The sequence below is a fragment of the Canis lupus genome, chromosome X (assembly GCF_011100685.1).
Source record: "Canis lupus familiaris isolate Mischka breed German Shepherd chromosome X, alternate assembly UU_Cfam_GSD_1.0, whole genome shotgun sequence".
In the NCBI taxonomy this organism is placed as follows: Eukaryota; Metazoa; Chordata; class Mammalia; order Carnivora; family Canidae; genus Canis; species Canis lupus.
The window spans coordinates 76484600-76511420 of record NC_049260.1 but is presented as its reverse complement, the minus strand read 5'-3'; the positions used below and the strand labels follow the sequence as shown (position 1 = coordinate 76511420).

General features: G+C 38.0%; 1 protein-coding gene and 1 pseudogene across 1 annotated transcript in view; one reads left to right on the top strand and one right to left on the bottom strand.

Moving 5' to 3' along the window:
- LOC119868322 (nuclear RNA export factor 2-like) overlaps positions 1 to 26821 on the top strand; it is a 63628-nt gene that overhangs the window by 14327 nt on the left and 22480 nt on the right.
- Positions 20437 to 20710, bottom strand: LOC119868321 (annotated as a pseudogene).

Here is a 26821-nt window from a genome sequence, read left to right as displayed (position 1 = left end):
CATCAAGTGCCCTCCTCATTGCCTGTCACCCATTTTCTCTCTGCTTGTTTCCCAGAGTTAGGAGTCTCTCATGGTTTGTCTCCCTCTCTAATTTTTCCCATTCAGTTCCTCTCCTTTCCCTTGTAATCTCTTCACTGTTACATTCCACGTATGGGTGAAACCATATGATGATTGTCCCTCTCCGATTGACTTATTTCACTCAGCATAATACCCTCCAGTTCCATCCACATTGAAGCAAATCGTGGGTATTCATCTTTTCTGATGGCTGAGTAATATTCCATTGTTTATATATACCACATCTTCTTTATCCATTCATCTGTCGAAGGACATCATAGCTCCTTCCACAGTTTGGCTATTGTGGATATTGGTGCTATGATCATTGGGGTCCAGGTGTCCCGGCATTTCACTACATCTGTATCTTTGGGGTAAATACCCAGTAGTGCAATTGCTGGGTCATAGGGTAGCTCTATTTTTAACCTCTTGAGGAATATCCACACTGTTTGCAAGAGTGGCTGCACCAGTTCGCATTCCCACCAACAGTGCAAGAGGGTTCCCCTTTATCCACATCCTTTCCAACATTTGTAGTTTTCTGTCTTGTTATTTTCAACATTCTCACTGGTGTTAGGTGGTATTTCATTGTGGTTTTGATTTGTATTTCCCTGATGGCAAGTGATGTGGTTCATTTTCTCATGTGCTTGTTGGCCATGTGTATGTGTTCTTTGGAGAAATTTCTGTTTATGTCTTCTGCCCATTTCATGATTGGATTGTTTGTTTCTTGGGTGTTGAGTTTGGTAAGTTCTTTATGATCTTGGATACTAGCCCTTTATCTGATAGGTCATTTGCAAATATCTTCTCCCATTCTGTAGGCTTTTAGCTTTGTTTACTGTTTCTCTTGCTGTGCAGAAGCTTCATATCTTGATGAAGTCCCAATAGTTCATTTTTGCTTGTTCATTTTGTTTCCCTTGCCTTCATAGAGGTATCTTGCAAGAGGTTGCTGTGGCTAGGTTCAAAAAGGTTGTTGTCTGTGTTTTCCTCTATGAATTTGATGGATTCTTGTCTCACATTTAGATCTTTCAACCATTTTGAGTCCATCTTTGTGTATGATGTAAGAGAATGGCCCAGTGCATTTGTCAAAGAGCTGACAAGGGTCCATGTGCTTGAGGAGGTTCAGACATTTAGTTTCACTTCCACACAAACAATAGCACAGAATCTCACATTATGGTCAGTACTGTGGGACCTCTTTCAATGATCAGCAATTAGCAGTTCAGAATCACAGGCAAGAGTTGAAAGGGACACTTGTGCAACTTATTTTCCACACCTTCTGTATGTTTGGACTTTAGACCATAAGCAGGCAGAATTTTTGAAGTTAAAATAATAGCAGTACAAAATTTCAAGTTACCATCCTATAAATGATGGCACATGTGAGATACCACCAGTTTAGAAATTATGCTATTAACAGGTCTCACATAAGTTATTTCTTGCCACTTGCCACTTTTCAGTTCTTTATGTACATGTACACAAGGAATCCACACAGGTGTGTGTAAATTTCTTTGAAAAATTAATTAAGGGAATAATTGCCATTACATAAGAAGTAATTCCATGCCATTCCATGAGGTGGCTCAATGGTAATGGCTCAATGGATAAAAGACAAGTCTCAGTCTCCTCACCTAGAGAACAGTGACCACAGGGCATACTCCCAGTCACATCATGAGGAATAGAGACAGTCTCACATGTTGGTGTGCAATTGCAGTATCTGGCTGAAATTACACTCTCCAAACTGAGTTCTTTCATGGGAAGAGACCACAGAACCCATCACATGGCCTCTCTATTTCTTCTCCCTACATCACCAGGATTCCACATCCTTAGCCTCCTTCTCTATCCAGTTCAGATGTCACAGTCTTCCAATTATTCCTTCTTCTGCTAATTTCCTCAAATCCCTTGGTACCCTGATTATGGGAAAATGTTAACCCTGAAGTCTTCCTCATAAACATGTCTGTATACTCAAGGTCACAGTGTTTCTTGGTATCAGAAAGGAGATATTAAATCTGATATTGAGGCCCAACGTCTGAGTATAAAATGGCTACACACTTAGTTAACCACTAGTCCTTTACTTAACCTCCAAAGTAATATATTTCATGAGTATTAGTGTTATTTCCATCTGAAGGAAAAGAAAAATTTGGCTGAAATGAGTGAAGTACTTAATAGAACTCAGGATTTTAGTAAATCATTACTTCCCCTGTACCTCAACTCTAATATAGATTCATATTCAGTATAAAAATTATACTTAGTGGGGTACCTAGGTGGCTTCATCAGTTAAGTGTCTGACTCTTGATTTCAGCTCAAGTCATGATCTTGCATTTGTGGATTGAACCCCTCATTGGGCTCTGCACCAGGTGCAGAGTCTGCTTCAGAGTCTCTCTCTCTCTCTCTCTCCCTCATGAATAAATAAACTTTTAAAAAATTATGGAGAATACGGGAAGTAACTCAGCCATGTTCCTGTGGTCCAGGATGGATATGCTCTTGGAATATCTCTTTCTTTACTTTGATCTTCAGTTCCTCTATACTGTCTCTTCATTTCTGGGCATAACAGGAAAGCTGCTACTTTTATATTCAGCTATAGGGTGAAGTGGCAGAGAAAGGAAAAAATATAAAATGAACTGAAGGTTTCCAGATAGACACTGCCAAGATTAATTGTTCCTATGTTTTTTCATATTTCATTTCATTATTAATGCTGTCACACTAACCTTCCATTACCTGATACCTCTAATTTTCTCCAAATTTTAGGGGCCTTTTCACATCTTCTTTCCCTTCAAAGCTTGATTACAAGCTTCATATCTTCATGTACACTGTAGGCAAAGTACTCAATTTCCCTGTAATTTCTGAAGGGTCACTAAATTTTCTTCATGACAATGTCTTCGGCAATCAGTGACTGATAAATGAACACTGGTGCTAGGTTCAATTTTTTATTACAGCGAATTGCTTTAAGTTTAATTAGAAATATTAAAGTTCAAAAGATGTATTCTATTCTCCCTAAAAAAAAAAAAAAAAAAAACCTCATTAATTAATATCAAGTAAAAGCCTGGAAAAAACATTTGTAACATATTTTAGTGTCAGAAGATTACTATGATTTACATATAAATAATTGTGACAAGCTAAAAAAAAATGGTGCCCATAGCCAGCCATTATATATTTCAAATAAATAATGCTGACTCTTAAAAATATACATGTTTTAAAAATGCATCTAAAAACTGAGATGGGACAGGGCAAGATGGCAGAGGAGTAGGGGTCCTCAACTCACCTGGCCCCACCAACTTACCTAGATAACTTTAAACCATCCTGAACACCTACGAATCCAACCTGAGATTTAAATAGAGAACAGCCACAACAATAGAGAAGGGTTTTTGCTTCTAGCAAGGTAGGAAGGCAGAAAAAAAATAAAAAAGAATCCAGTGGGGGAGGGGCACCATGAGGAGCCAGGATAAAGCCGGGTGGCGAAAGCCTCTGGGACAGGAAAACCCAGCCACGGAGAAGCAGGAACTTTAAATATCTGCACCAGATTCTTCTCCCACGGAGAAGTGCTTAGCAGGGAAAACGGGCAGAATCACAGGAGGGGCAGTGAAGCCTCCAGTTTCCCGGAGTCACTAATGGAAGAAGTGCTGCCCCGGGGAAAGAACACCACACACCGTGGGCAGATCTCAGTAAAGGTCTGGAGTGCGCACCACGGGGCATAGGGCAAAAGTTGGTCGGTTAGGTGGGCAGCTCCAGATGGAGGTGTCTGCGCCCTGCTGCCTTCGGGAGCCCCGGCCCCTGGAGCGTAATTCCAGCAGCACAGGCCCCGGTTCCCAGGGCAACGAGCAGGTACAGACCAGATCCTGCACTGCCTCCAGGACAGACAGAGGCGGGGGTGGGGGGGCGTGGGCACTAGACAGCGAGGACTCTCTTGCCACTGGGTGCCCTGCAAGCTGTGCAGATCAGAGCACCTGCAACCACCCTGGGAGTATCTAGGCCAGTGCAGACTGGGAGACTGCGTTAGTTACTAGCAGGAAGCTGACTCCAGAACTGGAGACCTGGCCGTCGCCATTCTTTTTCCTCCCTGTTTCACCTTGTGCCTGGGACGGGCAGAGCCGCCAGGGAGCAGAGGCCTCCTGGGTAAACAGCTCCCTCTGAGCCTGGCACCTGGCAGGGGGCAGGGCAGCTCCCTCAGGCGTACAAACCAGAGAAACAGCACAGCAGGCCCCTCACCCAGAAGACCAGCTGGAAGAACACGGGAAGAGCAAGTTATTGACCAAGCAGCACTGGAAAGCTCCAGGGGGAAGTCGAGGGATTTATACTATATAGAACTAGAGAGCAACCCTTCTTTTTTTCTTTTTTTTTCCCTTTTTACAGTACAACTCGTTTTTATATCAGACTAAAAATTTCCAATATTTTTCTCTATTCCCGCCTTAACTACAATATTTTATCAACTCTTCATTTTTAAGTTTCTTCCTTTTTGACTTTCATATGTCTACAATTACATGTCTTAGATATATTTTCCACTTCTAGATTCCCTTCAACATACTCAATTTAATTTTGGGAGATATACGAGATTTTTGTTTGCTTTGTGTTTTTTTGTTTCCTCTGCCTCATTTTGTTCTGCAATGGCAGAAGTTAATACCTTCTGAAACACGACCAGCATGCACCCAGAACCATGTGGTACACTGTGCTGGTTCATTCTGTGAGATTATATTCTCTCTTCATTCCCATCGGGCCCCCTTCTTTTGTCTCGTTTATGTTTTGGTGGTTCAATGTTCAGGCTTTCTGCAAGTACTGCTGGTTTATATAAATTTGGGACTAAGCATGTTCTAACATACAGAACTTAATATACTCAGAACCAAGAGGATTGCCCTCTAGGACTCAGGTAGACTACATTCTCCCTCCACTACAACTTCATCACCACTGCCATCTCCCAGTCCTCCCCACTTTTTTCTTCTCTTTTTTCTTTTTTCCTCTTTACTTTTGCTTTCTTCCCTTTTTATTCTTTTTTCTTTTTTTCTTCTTCTTTAGGATTCTTCACCTTTTATTTATTGCTACTTTATTTAAAATCTTTTTTTCACTTTAGTGGTCCTTTTGTTTCTTTTGCTATGATCTATATTTTCTGGTCTCTGACCTTGTCAGAATCATCTAGGGTGAAATTTACTCAGGTCAGGATGGATATGCTTGACTCAGCCCACTCATATAGCCACACTGCACCAAGCAAAATCACTAGAAGGAAGAACTCACCAGAAAAGAAGGAATCAGAAACAGTACTCTCTGCCACAGGGTTACAGAATATGGATTACAATTCGATGTCAGAAAGCCAATTCAGAAGCACAAGTATAAAGCTACCGATGGGTCTGGAAAAAAGCATAAAGGATTCAAGGGAGTTCGTGACTGCAGATTTTAGATCTAATCAGGCCGAAATTAATCAATTAAAGGAGATGTAATCCAAATTGGAGGTCCTAACAATGAGGGTTAATGAGGTGGAAGAAAGCGTGAGCAACATAGAAGACAAGTTGATATCAAGGAAGAAAGCTGAGGAAAAAAGACAAAAACAAAATGCCATGAGGAAAGGTTAAGGGAAATAAATGATAGCCTCAGAAGGAAAAATCTACATATAATTGGGGTTCCAGAAAGCACGAAGAGGGCCAGAGGGCCAGAAAGCATATTTGAACAAATCATAGCTGAGAACTTCCCCAATTTGGAGATGGAAACGGGAATTCAGATCCAGAAGATAGAGAGGTCCCCCCACCAATCAATATAAACCATTCAACACCTTGACATTTAATAGTGAAACTTGCAAGTTCCAAAGGTAAAGAGAAAATCCTTAAAGCAGTGAGAGACAAGAGATTCTTAACCTAATATTTCTCCCCGTGTAAGTTAAGAGCAGACCTCTCCACAGAGATGTGGCAGGCCAGAAAGGGCTGGCAGGATATATTTAGGGTACTAAATGAGAAGAACATGCAGCCAAGAATACTATATCCAGCAAGGCTCTCATTCAGAATAGAAGGAGAGGTAAAGAGCTTCCAAGATAGGCAGAAACTGAAAGAATATGTGACCACCAAACCAGCTCTGCAAGAAATATTAAGGGGGACCCTGTAAAAGAAAGAGGAAGCCCAAAGAAATAATCCACAAAACAGGGACTGAATAGGTATTACGATGACACTACATTCATGTCTTTCAATAGTTACTCTGAATGTGAATGGGCTAAATGATCCCATCAAAAGACACCGGATTTTGGACTGTATAAAAAAGCAAGACCCATATGTATGCTGTCTACAAGAGACTCATTTTAGACCTAAGGACACCTCCAGCCTGAAAATGAAAGGTTGAAGAACCATTTACCATTCAAATGGTCCTCAAAAGAAATCTAGGGGAGCAGTCCTCAAATCAGATAAATTAAAATTTATCCCAAAGACTGTACTAAGAGATGAAGAGGGACACTGTATCATACTTAAAGAGTCTATCCAACAAGAAGACTTAACAATCATGAATATTTATGTCCCTAATGTGGGAGCTGCCAAGTATATCAATCAATTAATAACCAAAGTAAAGACATACTTAGATAATAATACACTAATAGTAGGAGATTCCAACATGGCACTTTCTGCAAATGACGCATCTTTTAAGCAGATCATCACCAAAGAAACGAGCTTTAAATGATACACTGGACAAGATGGATTTCACAGATACATAGAGAACTTTGCATCTGAGCGCAACTAAATACACATTCTTCTCAAGTGCACATGAAAGTTTCTCCAGAATAGACCACATACTGGGTCACAAATCAGGTCTCAACTGATACCAAAAGACTGGGATTGTCCCCTGCATATTTTCAGACCACAATGCTTTAAAACCAGAACTCAATCACAAGAAGAAATTTGGATGAAACTCAAACATGTGGAGGTTAAAGAGCATCCTGCTAAAAGATGAATGGGTCAAACAGGAAATTAGAGAAGAATTAAAAAGATTCATGGAAAGTAATGAACATAAAGATACAACCATTCAAAATCTTTGGGATACAGCAAAAGCAGTCCTAAGGGGGAGATACATTGCAATACAAGTATCCTTCAAAAAACTGGAAAAACCTCAAATACACAAGCTAACCTCGCACCTAAAGGAACTGGAGGAAAAACAGCAAATAGATCCTACACCCAGCAGAAGAAGAGAGTTAATAAAGACTCGAGCAGAACTCAAAGAAATCGAGACCAGAAGAATGGTGGAACAGATCAACCAACCAGGAGTTAGTTCTTTGAAAGAATGAATAAGATAGATAAAAAATTAGCCAGCCTAATTAAAAAGAAGAGAGAGAAGACTCAAATTAATAAAATCATGAATGGGAAAGGAGAGATCACTACCAACACCAAAGAAATACAAACGATTTTAAAAGCATATTATGAACAGCTTAAGGCAATAAATTAGGCAATCTAGAAGAAATGGACGCATTCCTGGAAAGCCACAAACTACCAAAACTGGAACAGGAAGTAATAGAAAGCCTGAACAGGCCAATAATCAGGGAGGAAATTGAAGCAGTCATCAAAAACCTCCCAAGACACAAAAGTCCAGGGCCAGATGGCTTCCCAGGGGAATTCTATCAAACGTTTAAAGAAGAAACCATACCTATTCTACTAAAACTGTTTGGAAAGATAGAAAGAGATGGAGTACTTCCAAACTCGTTGTATGAGGCCATTATCACCTTAATTCCAAAACCAGACAAAGACCCCACCAAAAAGGAGAATTATAGACCAATATCCCTGATGAACATGGATGCAAAAATTCTCAACAAGATACTAGCCAATAGGATCCAACAATACATTAAGAAAATTATTCACCATGAACAAGTAGGATTTATTCTCGGGACACAAGGCTGGTTCAACACTTGTAAAACAATCAGTGTGATTCATCATAACAGCAAGAGAAAAGCCAAGAACCATATGATCCTCTCATTAGATGCAGAGAAAGCATTTGACAAAATAAAGCATCCATTCCTGATCAAAAGTCTTCAGAGTGTAGGGATAGAGGGAACATTCCTCAACATCTTAAAAGCCATCTAGGAAAAGCCCACAGCAAATATCATTCTCAATGGGGAAGCACTGGGAGCCTTTCCCCTAAGATCAGGAACAAGACAGGGATGTCCACTCTCACCACTGCTATTCAACATAGTACTGGACGTCCTAGCCTCAGCAATCAGACAACAAAAATACATTGAAGGCATTCAAATTGACAAAGAAGAAGTCAAACTCTCCCTCTCTGCCGATGACATGATACTCTACATAGAAAACCCAAAAGCCTCCACCCCAAGATTGCTAGAACTCATACAGCAATTTGGCAGTGTGGCAGGATACAAAATCAATGCCCAGAAGTCAGTGGCATTTCTATTCACTAACAATGAGACTGAAGAAAGAGAAATGAAGGAGTCAATCCCATTTACAATTGCACCCAAAAGCATAAGATACCTAGGAATAAACCTCACCAAAGAGGTTAAGGATCTATACCCTAAAAACTACAGAACACTTCTGAAAGAAATTGAGGAAGACACAAAGAGATGGAGAAATATTCCATTCTCATGGATTGGCAGAATTAATATTGTGGAAATGTCAATGTTACCCAGGGCAATTTACACGTTTAATGCAATCCCTATCAAAATACCATGGACTTTCTTCAGAGAGTTACAACAAATTATTTTAAGATTTGTGTGGAATCAGAAAAGACCCCAAATAGCCAGGGGGAATTTTAAAAAAGAAAATCATAGCTAGGGGCATCACAATGCCAGATTTCAGGTTGTACTACAAAGCTGTGGTCATCAAGACAGTGGTACTGGCACAAAAACAGACACATAGATCAATGGAACAGAATAGAGAATCCAGAAGTGGACCCTGAACTTTATGGTCAACTAATATTTGATAAAGGAGGAAAGACTATCCACTGGAAAAAGGACAGTCTCTTCAATAAATGGTGCTGGGAAAGTTGGACATCCACATGCAGAAGAATGAAACTAGACCACTCTCTTTCACCATACACAAAGATAAACTTAAAATGGATGAGAGATCTAAATGTGAGACAAGATTCCATTAAAATCCTAGAGGAGAACACAGGCAACACCCTTTTTGAACTTGGCCACAGTAACTTCTTGCAAGATACATCCACGAAGGCAAAAGAACCAAAAGCAAAAATGAACTATTGGGACTTCATCAAGATAAGAAGCATTTGCACAGCAAAGGATACAGTCAACAAAACTAAAAGACAACCTACAGAATGGGAGAAGATATTTGCAAATGACGTATCAGATAAAGGGCTAGTTTCCAAGATCTATAAAGAACTTATTAAACTCAACACCAAAGAAACAAACAATCCAACCATGAAATGGTCAAAAGACATGAAGAGAAATCTCACAGAGGAAGACATAGACATGGCCAACATGCACATGAGAAAATGCTCTGCATCACTTGCCATCAGGGAAATACAAATTAAACCACAATGAGATACCACCTCACACCAGTGAGAATGGGGAAAATTAACAAGGCAGGAAACCACAAATGTTGGAGAGGATGTGGAGCAAAGGGAACCCTCTTACACTGTTGGTGGGAATGTGGACTGGTGCAGCTACTCTGGAAAACTGTGTGGAGGTTACTCAAAGAGTTAAAAATAGACCTGCCCTAAGACCCAGCAATTGCACTGTTGGGGATTTACCCCAAAGATACAGATGCAATGAAACGCCGGGACACCTGCACCCCGATGTTTCTAGCAGCAATGTCCACAATAGCCAAACTGTGGAAGGAGCCTCGGTGTCCATCGAAAGATGAATGGATAAAGAAGGTGTGGTTTACGTATACAATGGAATATCACTCAGACATTAGAAATGACAAATACCACCATTTGCTTCAACGTGGATCGAACTGGAGGGTATTATGTTGAGTGAAATGAGTTATTCGGAGAAGGACAAATATTATATGTTCTCATTCATTTGGGGAATATAAATAATAGTGAAAGGGAATAGAAGGGAAGGGAAAGAAATGGGTAGGTAATATCAGAAAGCAAGACAGAACATAAAGACTCCTAACTCTGGGAAACAAACTAGGGGTGGTGGAAGGGGAGGAGGGCAGGGGGTCGGGGTGAATGGGTGACAGGCATTGAGGTGGGCGCTTGACGGGGTGAGCACTGGGTGTTATTCTGTATCTTGGCAAATTGAACACCAATGAAAAATAAATTTATTATTAAAAAAATCACAAAGGAAGACAGTAAGAGAGGAAGTAGTAAACAAAAGATCTACAAAACAGTTGGGAAACAACAAAATGGTAGTAAGTTCTTTCCTATAAATACTTTAAATGTAAATGGATTAAGTTCTTCAATTAAAAGACATACAATGGATGAATGGATAAAATATAAAAAGATCAAATGAAATACTCCCTATGAGAGATCCACTTTAGCTTTAAGGACACACATAAACTGAAAGTGAAGGAATTAGAAAAAGATATTTCAAGCAAATGGTAACAGAAAGCTGGAGTAGCTATACATATAGAAGACAAAATAGATTTAAGTTAAAATTTTAAAATAGAAAAGGAAGGTGATTATGTTATGATAAAGTGGTCAATTCATTAAGAAGCTATAGCAATTATAAACACTTATGCACTTGACATTGAAGCACCGAGTTATATAAAGGAAATACTAATGGAACTAAAAGGAGAAATAAACATCAATACAATAAAAGAGATTTCAATACCCTACTTGCAACAATGGACAGATCATCCAGACTGAGTCAAGAAGAAAAAAGCAAATTTGAACACCATAGACCAAATGGACCTAAATACATATATAGAACAGTCCATCCAATAGCATCAGAATGCACATTCTTCTCAAGTGGACATGGAACATTTTCTAGTTTAGTTCATATATTAGGTCACAAAACAAATCTCAACAAATTCAAGAAGAAAGAAATTATGTAACTTTTGCAATCATAATGGTATAAAACTAGAAATCTATGACAGGAGTAAACCTGTAAAATTCACAAATATATGGAAATTAAACATTATGTTACTGACCAAACAATGGATCAAAAAATGAAATAAAAAACTATTTTAAGACAAACAAAAATGGAAAATCAACATACCAAAACTTTCAGGACTTAGCAGAAGCAGTTCTAAGAGGAAAATTTATAATGATAAATGCATACATCAAGAAGAAAGAATAATCTCAAGTAATGTAACTTTACACCTCAAGGAACTAGAAAAAGAACAAACCAAGCCCAAAGTTAGAAGAAGGAAGGAAATAATAAGGATTAGGCAGACATAAATTAGAGAATAAAAGAACAACAAAAAGATTTACAAAACAGATTGGTTCTTTCACAACATAAACAAAATTGACAAATCTTTAGCTAGACTAACCAAGAGAAAAATAGAGTCCCAATAAAGAAAATTATAAATTAGAGAAGAGATAATATATCTGCTATCACAGAAATACAAAGGATCACAAGAGATTACTATGAACAATTATACACCAAGAAACTGGACATCCTGGAGGAAATGGAAACATTCCTAGAAACAAAAAATAAATAAAGAAAAGCCAAAGACCAGAAAGTTTCATTAATTCATTCTACCAAACATTTAAAAAAAAATTAATACCAATATTTCTCAAACTCTTCCAAAAATTGAAGATGATGGGCCCTCCCAAACTTGTTTTATTTTTTTATTTTTTTCCAAACTTCTTTTATGAGGCCAGCATTATCATTACACCAAAGCCAGATAAAGACAATTAAAGAAAATGAACCTAAATATCACTGTTGATTATAGATGCAAAAAAGCTCAACAAAATGCCAGTAAGTTGAAGTCAACATCACATTTTTTTTTTCAACAGCACATTAAAATACACCATGATCAAGGGGATTCATTCCAGGGATGTCAGGATTGTTCATCATATGCAAATCAATTATCTAAAAAAAATCACATCAATAGAATGAAAGATGAAAAAATAACAATCATTGCAATAGATGCACAAAAAAGCATCAGACAAAATTCAACATCCATTCATGAGAAAATCTCTCAACAAACTGGGTATAGAGAAATTACCTTAACATAATGAAAGCCATATGTGACAAGCCCACATAGCATTATATCCAATGGTGAAAATTTGAAAGCTTTTCCTCTATGGTCAGGAATAAGACAAGGTGTCCACTCTCACCACTTCTATTCAACAGTAGTACTAGAAGTCCTAGTCAGAGAAGTCAGGCAAGAAAAAGAAATAAAAGACATCCAAATTGGAAAGAAAGTAGAAAAGTTGTCCCTGTTTACAGATGACATGATCTTCTACATAGAAAACCCTAATGTGCACATGTACATAGGAAACCTTTAAAAATCTACCAAAAAAAACCTATTAGAACTAATCAACAAATTCAGTAGTTTTAGGATACAAAATCAACATGGATGGGATGCCTGGGTGGCTCAGTGGTTGAGCATCTGCCTTCAGCTCAGGGCATGATCCCAGACTGCTGGGATCGAGTCCCACATTGAGCTCATTGCAGGGAGCCTGCTACTCCCTCTGCCTGTGTCTCTGCCTCTCTCTCTCTCTCTCTCTTTCTCTCTCTCTGTCTGTCTTTCATGAATAAATAAGTAAAATCTGTAAAAAAAAAAAAGAACAAAATCAACATGGAAAAATTGGTTTTGTATCTAAATACTAACAGTAAAATATCTGAAAAATCCCATTTATAATAGCATCATCTTTATCCATTCATCTTTCGTTGGGTGTGGTTTATGTATACAATAGAATATTACTCAGCTATTAGAAATGACAAATACCCACCATTTGCTTCAACGTGGATGGAACTGGAGGGTATTATGCTGAGTGAAGTAAGTCAGTCGGAGAAGGACAAACATTATATGTTCTCATTCATTTGGGGAATATAAATAATAGTGAAAGGGAATATAAGGGAAGGGAGAAGAAATGTGTGGGAAATATCAGAAAGGGAGACAGAACGTAAAGACTGCTAACTCTGGGAAACGAACTAGGGGTGGTAGAAGGGGAGGAGGGCGGGGGGTGGGAGTGAATGGGTGACGGCACTGGGGGTTATTCTGTATGTTAGTAAATTGAACACCAATAAAAAATAAATTTAAAAAAATAGCATCAAAAACAGTAAAATACTTAAGAATAAATTTAATGAGGAAAATGAAAGAACTATACATTTAATACTATAATACATTGATGAAAGAAATTGAAGACACAAATAAATGGAAAGATATGTTCATGGATTGGAAGCATTAATATTCCTAAAATGTCCATACTACCCAAAGCCATTTACAGAGTCAATCCAATCTGTATCAATATTTCAATGCCATTTTTCACAGAAATAGAAAAAAATCCTAAAATTTCTATGGAACCATAAGAGACTCCAAATATCAAAAGCAATCCTGAGAAAGAAAGGCAAATCTGGAGATACTACATTTCTCATCTCCAACTGTATTACAAAACTATGCAATCAAAACAGTTAGACTGACATAAATATAGACACACCAATGGAATAGAATGACATCCAAGAAATAAACCCATGTATATGTCAACTAATATTTGGCAAGGGAGCCAAGAACACTAAATAGGGAATAGTCTATTCAATAAGTAGCTTTGGGAAAATTGATAACCAAGTAAATGAACAAAATTTTATCCATATTGTATACTATTCACAAATATAGCTTGAAAAGAATTAAACCTTAAATGTAAAATCTGAAACCATAAACTGCCTAGAAGAAAATATAAGAAAAACTTCTTTTCACTGGTCTTGGCAATAATTTCATAGATATGCCACCAAGGCACAAGCAATAAAAGCAAAGGTGAACAAGTAGGACACATCAAACTAAAAAGATTCTGCACAACCAAAGAAATAATAAAATGAAAAAGCAACCTACAAAGTTGGAAAAAAGTATTTGCAAAGTACATATCTGATAAGGGGTCAATATTCCAAAATATATAAGGAACTCATACAACTCAATAGTATAAAAGCAAATAACCTGATTTAAAATGGGCAAAGGAGCTGAATTGACATTTTTCCAAAGGAGATATTTGAATGGCTACCAAACACATAAAAAGATGATCAACATCACCAATTATTAGGGAAATGCAAATCAAAGCACAATAATAAATTACCTGACACCTGTTAAAATGGATATTATAAAAAAGACAAGAGATAACATGTCTTGGCAAGGGTGTGAAGTAAAAAGAAACCTTGTTTACATTAGTGGGAATGTAAATTGATACACCTACTATGGAAAACAGTGTGGAGTTTTCCCCCAAAATTAAAAGTAGGACCACCCCATGATCCAGCAATTTCGTTCCTGAGTATATATCCAGAGGAAATAAATGAAGAAGAGCTAGCAGCATCCTCTTGCTTATGGTAACATTATTTACAATGGCCGAGACAGGGAAACAACCTAAGTGTCTATTGACATATGAATAGATAAAGAAAATGTGATATACATATAATGGAATCATATATATATATGTATATATATATGTATATGTGTATATATATATAATGTATATTTATATGTATGTATATATATATATAATGTTATTTTGTTATTTAAAAAAGAAGGAAATTTTGCCGTGTGTGACAACAAGGATAAACCTTGAGGGCATTATGCTAAGTGAGATAAGGCACAGAGAAAGGCAAATACTGTATGATCTCACTTATATGTGCAATCTGAAAAAAAACAAACTCATAGAAATAGAGCCTATTGGTAGTTGCTAGGGCCCCAGGGGGTAGGTGGCATGTGGGAGGAAATGGTGATCAAAGGATGCAAACTTTCATTTATAAAATGGATGAGTTCTGAGGATATAATAAACAGCATAATGACTCTAGTTAATAATACCGTATTGTATATTTGAAAGTTGCTGAGGATGTGGATCTTAAAAGTTATTAAATATCTTAAAAGTTATTATATTAAAAACATAAGCTTTTGAGGTGATAGATGTGTTAGCTAATTTTAGTGTGGTAATTATTTCACCATATATAGATATGTCAAATTATTGTGTTGTAAACCTTGAATTTATACAATGTTACATGCCAATTATATTTCAATAAATCTGGAAAAATTGAAAAATCAACATCCTTAAGTTCTCACCAAAGCAGTCACTTCTATGGGAATTTACTTGATGGCAGGGACTAGAGCAGAACTAGAGCATGCTGTATGGTAGAGCTGCATTTGGCAAGTGAAGAAACAGACTCAGGAAAAGAGACAGTTTTTAGGTCACACAGGAGAAGGTGCCACATGAGAAAAGAAGGTAATTTAGGACAAGGTACAGAACTTTACTCAGGTGTTTGGTAATTGTTTGTGAATATATACAGTGAAACTTTTAAAGTCTGGTCCCTGAGTTATGAGCCTGAGATTCATCCTTAGTGATAAATCAGTATTCCTGGGCCCTGACCACTGAAATTCAGATTCAGTTAGTCCAGGGATGTTCTTATGTCATAGTCTTAAAAAGGTAGAGTGTATATGTGACCACTTGTCTGTTTTTCTATTTCCAACATCTGTCTTCTGGGTCTCTTTCATGTATGATCTTTTTTTCCTGGATATAGGTAAATATTATTGATGTCTTGAGAAGAGTGATGTCTTGATGGAGTAATTAGGTTCTAGGAGTTTTACTTTAGGTCACTTGTTTTCCAAGTGTGGTCTCTGAACCAGCAGAATCAGCTTCACCAGAGAACTTAGAAATACAAATTCCAGGCCCCATCTTAGACTTACTAAGTTAGAACCAGGGGGGATGGTCTAGTTCTCTAGTTTAACGTGCCTTCCAGGTGATTCCAATGCATAAACAAGTTTAAGAATCACTGCTTTAGATAAATGGTTCACCACAGAAAATGCTTTTAAGATTGGGCTAGGACAGAGACTGGGGAAAAGATAAAGCATTTCTTCAATTCTGTTAACATTTGTCAAGAGCCTGTTAAGTCTAAGGAGACAAGGAAGAGAGAGTTATGTCCTCTGGGCACTTAGAGCTTCATAGAAGGAATAAGGTAAGAATGCAAATGAGTGACTTTGTGACTAAAAGGGTATGAAGATATTAAGGGGATTAAAAGAGGAGAGCTACATCTTGAGGTGTGTGACCTGCCTTTGCAGATCCTTGTGCTGTAACATTCTCCTGTTTCTTCAAGGTGTATTGACCTCGAATGATCCATGGGCAGGGTACCATTGTCGGAGGTGGGAAAGAAATTTTAAAATAATAAACTATAGTAGGCCATAGAAAGGAAGATGTATATTGCACATGCTTCAACCACCATAGGTTTCTATACAGCCAGGTTTTGAATTCAGATGTATTTTCACAAATCTGAACCTGAATTTTTTTTGTATATTTTTTATTGGATTTTGATTTGCCAACATATAGTATAACACCCAGTGCTCATCCCGTCAAGTGCCCCCCTCAGTGTCCATCACCCAGTCACCCCATCCCCCCACCCACATCCCCTTCCACTACCCCTTGTTCATTTCCCAGAGTTAGGAGTCTCTCATTGAACCTGAATTGTAAGAGGGCAAGCAATTGGGAAGCAGAGAAATAGTGGAGGCAGGGATAGATGTGGAAGAGAATAGAAATGAGCTACAGTTATTATTATTGTTATTATTATTAATAATAATTATTATTATCACACAGACAAAAGAGTATGAACATTTCTTCCTTTTATCTCTTGCTTTCATGGCAGTCGGGGGGAAGTGGTATAGTTCTGTCTTCTACATCAAGCACTGAACTTTTCTACCTGCTTCAGAGCCCCATGTTTCCCAGGCTAAAGTAGGTTTTCTTAGAAGAGAACTGCCCATGGATGTAAATGCTTTTCCTTGACTTTTGGCTGTTCCAGTGACCTGAACCCAATTCATTCTAATTCAGTAGTCATCTTTTTGCACACATGACAGTTTAAATTTAGTTTTCTCTTATCCTAAGGACAGCACTGGAGCAACAGTTGGAACACAGAGTCTCTCCCTCAGCCTCAGCTTAGACTGTATCTGTGCATAGTTCGTTTGACAGATTGCAGCTCAGCTCCTCTACTTCTGTAGTTAACCTTTGTAATCAATAGCTACACAGGTAAAATGGTTTTCTTCTCATTCACATCCTTCGCAAAGGTAGCTAAACAGCTTGGACAGTGGTTTTACACATTTATCCCATTAGTGTACACAGAAAGACATGGCCTTAGCCACCAAGAATATAAAAGGGCAAAATGTCTTAAAGAAATAATATATGCTGAAAAATGTATGCTGGAAGTTAGTCAAGAGAGAAGTCAATTGAACAATTTCATTCCTTCTCCATCTTTGCAAAAGATCAAAACTCTTATTTAGTGTCATGACTTAAAATCCTTATGAAATAGGACAGGTACATTCTTTTTATAAATATCTTAAAATTTAATTAATGCACATTCATATCTAACAAAAATACCTTGCCCCTGGACTCTTAAACACTTTGAAATACATTTGATTATTGGCTCTCCAAATTCCCATCTGTATAATCTTGGAAAAATGATGATATTTTGTGTTTCAGTTTCTTCATCCATAAAACTGGAGATAATAATACTATTTACTTCACAGGGATGTCATGGAAGGTACTTGAGGTATTTCCTAAAATGTGTTTGGCAGAGTTCCTGGCATAGTTGTCATTTGGTCAATGGTGACTCTTATTAGTTTAGCAATGTCTGGTTTGAACACCAACAGAAACAAGAGTATAATATAAAGGGTAGTAAGGAAAGTGAGTGAGATAAACTGGCAAACGTAGAGGTAGGGTAAATTCTGATTCATTAAATCTTCGGTTTAATTGGTGTCACATGGACTACCAATGTTAAAGAAATTGTTCTTTTCAGTAATAATTAAGTCCTCAACATTACTCTTTCACTGAATGTTTTGTTCTCCCCAGTAATATCAAATGGCGAGGAAACATCTCTAAAGAGCTAGGAAAGAATGTTGACATAACTATGTGGTAACTAATTAGAGGCAAAAGCATTGATTGATGGCATCACCAATTTCTCTGATGGATAACTAGATATATTCTACATGTGGGAACAACATTCAGGTTTCTGCAGCAATGTTTAAGCATAGAGAACTGAATGTGGGTCATCAAGTAATGGCTGTTTTATTATAACATGAACTCTTTTTCTACTCTGTGCTTTCCATTCTTCCCCACACAGTATATTGGGTGCAGTTATGGAACATGGAATGGCTTTGCGTATGCTTAAGACAGCCATTGCAATATAGAATTGAGCACAGGATGTGTTAAACTTGTTAACTACTGCTTTAAAAACCTTTTCCAGTGGTTGCACAAAAAAAACATCTTTGCAAGGGAGGTTTACTTGAGGTTTTTGCTTTTATACCCCTGAGCTGACCATAATACCTTTGAAGAAAAGATTAGACTATGGAAAGGCTTGCTGTAAAGGTGGGATCACCTTAGACTGCCTGGATATCCACACATTGAAGGCAATACCAGTCTGACAGAGAATATGACAGAGGGCAGTGTGCAAGTGCTTGGGGTTTGGACTCAGACTGACATGGATTTGAATCCATGATTTTCCATGTATCAGCATTGTCATCTTTAGACAGGTTACTTAATTTCTCTGTGTCCTCTCTTCATCTAAAAATGAGGCTAAAAAAGAATCTATACCATAAAGGGTTATTGGGAGAATTAAGTTGAGTTCACCAGACCATGGAGGAAACACATGTTCTCATTCTTATGGGCTTAACACAGGGACAGGCAGCATTGTTGAGAGATAGGAAAGAAAAGTACATTGCAGAGGAAGGGGCTTTATAGAACAAGGTTGGGAGAAGATTCATGCAGACATTAATGCAATGAAGCCCCTAAACAATCTGTAGAGCTAGTTATATCTCAACATTAATTTGGTACTGAAGGTAGCAGTCTGTTCAAAGAGCCTTTTATTCGAAGCCACAGATAGCTTCTAGCAGTCTGATTATTCTTTCTCTTCTAATTAGTTCATGCCAGAAAGGAAGACTATCCAATCACATTTACCATGGTGTGGTTTATTGGCAGACTTTGTTGCATTGCATTTTATCTACTTAGATACTGAGTTTACTCAATACTTCATTTGAATACAAGGCCTAAAAATAGACTCTACCCTGAAACCAGCCACCATTATGTTTTTCCAAGGTACTGAAAAGATTTTTCAACAATTTCTGAACTTTCTGTTAAAATTTCTATGTACAACAATAAGGGCTCTAATGAAAATGCCTCTAAGCTGTGAAGGAGGAGAAGAAAAATATATGCCACTGAGACAGGTGCATCCTGAGATTAGTGTTTTATAAAAGACTAGGTAAATAATGAGCTCTTTCCCTAATGGTATCTTTGAATGCATCTCAGACAAGGCTCCCCAGTTGGCTTATTATAAAGGCTTTTGACTGTGTCCCTTAAAGAGGTCCAAACAGCTGTCCAGGGAGCTGAAATACAGGGAGCTGGCCAACCACATTGTGTCTGAGCACAAAAAGTCCACCACCAAGAACAGTAGCTGCAAGTAAGCTGTACTCAGAGGGATCTGAGCATCAGAAGCTAAAGCTATTTTTGGAGTCACCTAAGTTTTCATAATAAGAACTGTAGCCCAGTAGAGTTTTTATCTATTTCATTTTTGAACTAGTGATGGCGTACTGATTTTTAAAATATCTTTTTACATGAACTAAGTATTATCAAATTTAATGTATGTGTAGTGCAATTTGCTCAAAAGGAAATCATGAGTTTGTTCCATAATTGATGTGTTAAATAATAAGTTACTAAATGATCAGTTCTGAGACCTTTCTAGGTTAGCTTTTTGAAGGATATTAAAGGCATAAACCATTTCTATAATAGATGTATTTACCTTTTTAAATCTCATTCTCCACAAGGTGGGAATTTTCATAAATATATATGATATGGCTGGGGATTTAGTACAAATCAGACTTAGGAATTTCTATTAGGACAGATATGAAAAAAGATTTTTAGGCAAAGAAAACAGGTCATTTTCTCATACTTTTCATGTAAAATTTTAATTTATGTTTACATGATATAATGATATTTTATGGTAATTTAAAAATTAACAAAAACACTTTGTAAATTTAGCTTTAATAATTAATAAAACAGATATTGGCAGATATAAACCATATAAAGTTTCTTTTGTATTATCCTTACTTTAAAAAAAAAGAATCCAGAAAAGATCTAAACTTTCCTCCAACCAGATTTATTGAACATAACAAAATTCTATGTACAAAGTAACCTTGACCTGTTGCTTCAAAACATGATTCTTTCACACTAATATTTTGATAAGTCAGTCCATTGAGTATCAAAAATCAGCTTACTCTAAAATTAGTAGAAAAGTGTCCAATGCACACTAAATAAATTAATTAATAGCCTAACTACTGGAACTTTAATAGTTCTGCAAGATAATTAGCTTTGGCAGGATCGATCCCCTATGACAAGTTGCTTGAGATGTCAAAAGGCCATTTTGTGCACTGCCACTGTGATACTGTCAGGTTTCTGGAACATAATGTCCCATTATCTGATTATAGACACACCACAGGAATGTCAGTGGGATCTGAGGTTAGTTTAGCTGCTTGCTAGGCTAGAACAGATATCACTCCAGCAGGTTCATCTGATAGAGATCCACAGCATCCCAGATTAGATCCTTGGAATCTGTGGACAGGACTCCAACAATGGGTGGATTCCTCCTTCTCTCCTCCAAGTGCTGCTCCAAGTTTCCCTCCATCCTCCTGGTCCTTCTCCTTACTTTTTAAATTTGTAATAACACAAGGCCAAATAATAAAATAGACAAAACTTTAGCAGGCCACAATTCTTATTGTGAAAATGTAGGCATTTCTGAAAAGAGCCTTTAATAATGAATATGAAGATCCTAGAAAAATAATGGAAATGACTAGTAAGCAGTTAAATGAGAAATTGTTGAAAAAAAAGTTCACTATTTTCCTTCGAACAAATTGCACTACAAATATATTATGGTAAAATTGATAAATTTAGTTCATGGTAAAAATGATTTAAGAATCAGAAGAATGGCATAAATTTAAAAAAGAAAAATAGATCAAACTTTAGCAGACTACAGTTCATCACCCCTTGGCAGTGCCATGAGAGGATGAAGTGGGAGCAAAGTTGGGTTTAAATGAAGGCAGATGCTCCCTCTCATGTACTTGAGAGGAAGATAAGCAAGGAAATTGTAGGGTTAGAAAACAGAGGGGATATTGGGAAGATATTCTCCCCAGACCCCTTTCCCCTTCTTCAGTTCCCTTCCTACTACATACCTTTTCTAGGCTTCCGACCTGGGGTTCACATTTTATTTCTGCTCCAGATCCATGGTTATTAATGGCTACTGTTTTATAAAGAAAAGCAAAAACATTTTCTGTTTAAAAGTGTTATTTCTAGGGATCCCTGGGTGGCTCAAGGGTTAAGCATCTGCCTTCAGCCCAGGACATGATCCTGGAGTCCTGGGGTCGAGTCCTACATTGGGTTCTCTGCATGGAGTCTGCTTCCTCTCTGCCTATGTCTCTGTCCCCCACCTCTTGCTGTGTATGTGTGTGTCTCATGAATAAATAAATAAAATCTTTAAAAAATGAAAGTATTATTTCTAGACTTTCTCTCATTGAGTCAAGAGACTGGGATGGAGAAGCCTCTCCTGGACAACGTGGCTCCAGATGAGAAGGGAGTATACTGGGCTTGTGGTGGTCAGCCAACTGAGAGGATGACTAGCCATTTCTGTCTGATTAGGTAGAAATTGTGCAGTAACAGTTTCCTGAGGAGCCAATGCTGCTAAGAAGGCAGAGTCCTTAATATAGTTTCATCATTCTCCCCTCTGTCACCTTCTGATCCCTGCTGAACCCCACCACATCATAATTTTCTACTTGGGTTCTTCAACTTTGAATGAAAGAGCAATATCGTCCCTCTGGGCTTCAGTTTTCTCACTTGTGGAACATCCAAGATGTTTCCTGGTTCTCAGATTCTGGAAATCTCCATCTCAGTTATGCCAGTTCCCTCCCTCCCCCCCCCCCAGGCTACCAGTGGTTAAAGCTGACCTAAAATTGGCTAAGTGGGTAGCTACCTTTGAAGTGGGCTTTGAGATGCTCTGGGAAAACATTATCCCTTCATACCTCAAATAACTTTTATTTTGGAATCTGAAATTTCACCATTAGCGATGTTTCTTTGGGACCAAAAGAGTCTTCTATTTTTCTCAGGAGTCATTTGCAATAATATGCATGGTGTAATTGAAAACACCTGTAGCAATGAATTATAACATTCCTGGCACAAAAACAGACACACAAATCAATGGAACAGAATAGAGAGCCCAGAAATGGGCCCTCAACTCTATGGTCAACTAATATTCAACAAAGCAGGAAAGACTATCCACTGGAAATAGGGACAGTCTCTTCAACAAATGGTGCTGGGAAAATTGAACAGCCACGTGCAGAAGAATGAAACTAGACCATTCTGGGATCCCTGGGTGGCGCAGCGGTTTGGCGCCTGCCTTTGGCCCCAGGGCGTGATCCTGGAGTCCCGGGATTGAATCCCACGTCGGGCTCCCGGTGCATGGAGCCTGCTTTTCCCTCTGCCTATGACTCTGCCTCTCTCTCTCTCTGTGACTATCATTAAAAAAAAAGAAAGAAACTAGACCATTCTCTTATACCATTCACAAAGATAAACTCAAAATGGAGCTAAATGTGAGACAAGATTCAATCAAAATCCTAGAGTAGAACCCAGGCAACACCCTTTTTGAACTTGGCCACAGCAACTTCTTGCAAGATACATCTATGAAGGCAAGGGAAACAAAAGCAAAAATGAACTATTGGGACTTAATTAAGATAAAAAGCTTCTGCCCAGCAAAAGAAACAATCAACAAAACTAAAAGACAACCTACAGAATAGGAGAAGATATTTGCAAATGACCTATCAGGTAAAAGGCTAGTATCCAAGATCTATAAAGAACTTATTAAACTCAACACTCAAGAAAAAAATAATCCAATCATGAAATGGGCAAAAGACATGAACAGAAATGTCACCGAAGACATAGATATGGCCAACAAGCACATGAGAAAATGCTCCGCATCACTTGCCATCAGGGAAATACAAATCAAAACCACAATGAGATACCACCTCACCCCAGTGAGAATGGTGAAAATGAACAAGACAGGAAACAACAAATGTTGGAGAGGATGTGGATAAAGGGGAACCAACCCTCTTGCAGTGTTGGTGGGAATGTGAACTGGTACAGCCACTCTGGAAAACTGTGTGGAGTTTCCTCAAACAGTTAAAATAGAGCTACCATATGACCGAGCAATTGCACTGCTGGGGATTTACCCCAAAGATACAGATGCAGTGACAAACCGAGACACCTGCACCCCAATGTTTATAGCAACAATGTCCACCATAGCCAAACTGTGGAAGGAGCCTCGGCATCTATCCAAAGATGAATGGATAAAGAAGATGTGGTCTATGTATACAATGTAATATTACTCAGCCATTAGAAATGACAAATACCCACCATTTGCTTCAACGTGGATAGATCTGGAGGGTATTATGCTGAGTAAAGTCAGTCAGTCAGAGAAGGACAAACATTATATGGTCTCATTCATTTGGGGAATATAAAAAAATGTGAAAGGATTATAGGAGAAAGGAGTGAAAGTGAGTGGGAAATATCAGAGAGGGTGACAGAACAAGAGAGACTCCTAACTCTGGGAAATGAACAAGGGGTGGTGGAAAGGGATGTGGGCAGGGGGATGGGGTGACTGGGTTATGGGCACTGAGGGGGCACTTGATGGGATGAGCACTGGGTGTTATGCTATATTTTGGCAAATCGAACTCCAATAAAAAATATACAAAAAAAAAGAATTATAACATTCCTTATTTTTACATTTCTTTTTGAAATATTCAAATAGTTTTCAAATATGCTACTCTATGTCATTTAGGGTAAATGTAGCACAACACGTATGGAATTTGTTGATGGTTGATAGATAAGACCCTGGAGCATATGAGAAAAGACCTGGGCCCAGGTGATCTCCTCACAGGCCTTACTTACATTTTATTTTTATTGTTTTTTCTTACTTGCATTTTAAAAAAGGAACCTCTTGGGGTTAAGAAAAATTAGAAGGAAACACCTCCATGTTTTTAGCAATTTCAAGCCCTGGAACACCAAACTGGGGAAAATATTTGGGGTGGGTGAAAATGAGAATGCCACTCTGTCTCTTTTTTTTCCATGAAAAATACAGCTTTATTTTTAAAATTATTTGCCATTTAATCTTCAAGCACAATTAACAGTATTATATTAGTTTCAGGTGGACAATATGATTAAAAAATTCTATGCATTATTCAGTGCTCATCACAATAAGTGTATTCTTAATTTCATTTATCTATTTCATCCATTCTCCCACCTCCCTCCCCCTAGCAACCACATTTGTTCTCTATATTTATTTTAAAAATATTTTATTTATTTATTCATGAGAGACACACAGAGGCAGAGACATAGGCAGAGGGAGAAGCAGGCTACCTGTAGGGAGCCTAATGCAGGACTCGATCCCAGCACCCCAGGATCACAACCTGAGTCAAAGGCAGACTCTCAACCACTGAGCCGCCCAGGTGCCCTTATTCTCTATATTTAAACATCTGTTTTTATGTTTGTTTTTCTTTGTTCATTCGTTTTATTTATTAAATTCCACATATGAGTGAAATCACAGGATATATGTGTTTCTCTGATGTATTCCACTTACCAAATACTCTAGCTCCACCCATGGCATTGAATATGGCAAGATTTCATTCTTCTTATGATTGAGTAAAATTCCATTGTGTGTGTGTGGTTGTGTGTGTATTACATCTTTATCTTTTCATCAGTCGATGGGCAGTGAGCTGCTTCCATATATGAGCTATTGTAAATAATGCTAGTATAAACATAGAGGTGGATGTATGCCTTTGAATTAGTGTTCTTGTATTCTTTGGGTAAATGCATAGTAGTGCAGTTGCTGGATCACAGGGTAGTTCTATATTTAAATTTTTGAGGAACATCCATACTGTTGTACATAGCGGCTGTACTAGTTTGCATTACCACCAAAATTGCAAAAGGGTTTCTTTTTCTCCACATCCTTGCCAACACCTGTTGTTTCTTGTGTTGTTGATTTTTGCCATTCTGAAAGGTATAAGGTGATATTTATTGTAGTTTTGATTTGTACTTCCCTGGTGATGATTGATGTTGAGCATCCTTCCATGTGTCAGTTGGCAATCTGGATATTTTCTTTGAAGAAATATATGTCCATGTCTTCTGCCCATTTTTTAATTGGATTATTTGTTTTTTGGGTGTTGAGGTGGTTGGGTTCTTTATATATCTTTATCAGATGTGCCATTTGCAAATATCTTCTCCCATTCCATAGATTGCCTTTTACTTTTGTTTATTGTTTCCTTCACTGTGCCAAAACTTTATTTTGATGAGGTCCCAATAATTAATTTTTGCTTTTGTCTCTCTTGCCTCAGGGAGACCTATCTAGACAAAAGTTGTTACAGCTGGGACACCGGGGTGGCTCAGCAGTTGAGCGCCTGCTTTCAGCTCAGGGCATGATCATGGAGTCCTGAGATTGAGTCCCACATCAGGCTCCCTGCGTGGAGCTTGCTTTTCTCTCTGCCTCTCTCCCTCTGTGTCTCTCATGAATAAGTAAATAAAATCTAAAAAAAAAAAGTTGTTACGGCTGATGTCAGAGAAGTTATTACCTGTGTCCTCTTCTAGGATTTTTATGGTTTCAGGTCTCACCTTTAGGCCTTTCTTCCATTTTGAATTTATTTTTGTGTATAGTGTAGGAAAGTGATCCAGTTCATTCTTTGGCATGTGGCTGTCCAGTTTTCCTGACACCATTTCTTGAAGAAACTGTCTTTTTTCCAATGGATAGTTTTTCCTTCTTTGTCAAAGGAGTCTGTGAAAAACTCTGGTGTTATTTTGATTGGGATTGCACTGAATGTGTAGATTGCTTTGGGTAGTATAGACATTTCAATAATATTTGTTCTTCCAATCCATGAGCATGGAACATTTTTCTATTTCTTTGTGTCTTCTTCTATTTCTTTCATAAGTGTTCTTTAGTTTCAGCATATAGATCTTTTTACCTCTTTGTTTTTTTTTTAATTTATTTTTTATTGGTGTTCAATTTACTAACATACAGAATAACCCCCAGTGCCCGTCACCCATTCACTCCCACCCCCCGCCCTCCTCCCCTTCCACCACCCCTAGTTCGTTTCCCAGAGTTAGCAGTCTTTACGTTCTGTCTCCCTTTCTGATATTTCCCACACATTTCTTCCCCCTTCCCTTATATTCCCTTTCACTATTATTTATATTCCCCAAATGAATGAGAACATATAATGTTTGTCCTTCTCCGACTGGCTTACTTCACTCAGCATAATACCCTCCAGTTCCATCCACGTTGAAGCAAATGGTGGGTATTTGTCATTTCTAATAGCTGAGTAATATTCCATTGTATACATAAACCACATCTTCTTTATCCATTCATCTTTCGTTGGACACCGAGGCTCCTTCCACAGTTTGGCTATCGTGGCCATTGCTGCTATAAACATCGGGGTGCAGGTGTCCCGGCGTTTCATTGCATTTGTATCTTTGGGGTAAATCCCCAACAGTGCAATTGCTGGGTCGTAGGGCAGGTCTATTTTTAACTGTTTGAGGAACCTCCACACAGTTTTCCAGAGTGGCTGCACCAGTTCACATTCCCACCAACAGTGTATGAGGGTTCCGTTTTCTCCGCATCCTCTCCAACATTTGTTGTTTCCTGCCTTGTTAATTTTCCCCATTCTCACTGGTGTGAGGTGGTATCTCATTGTGGTTTTGATTTGTA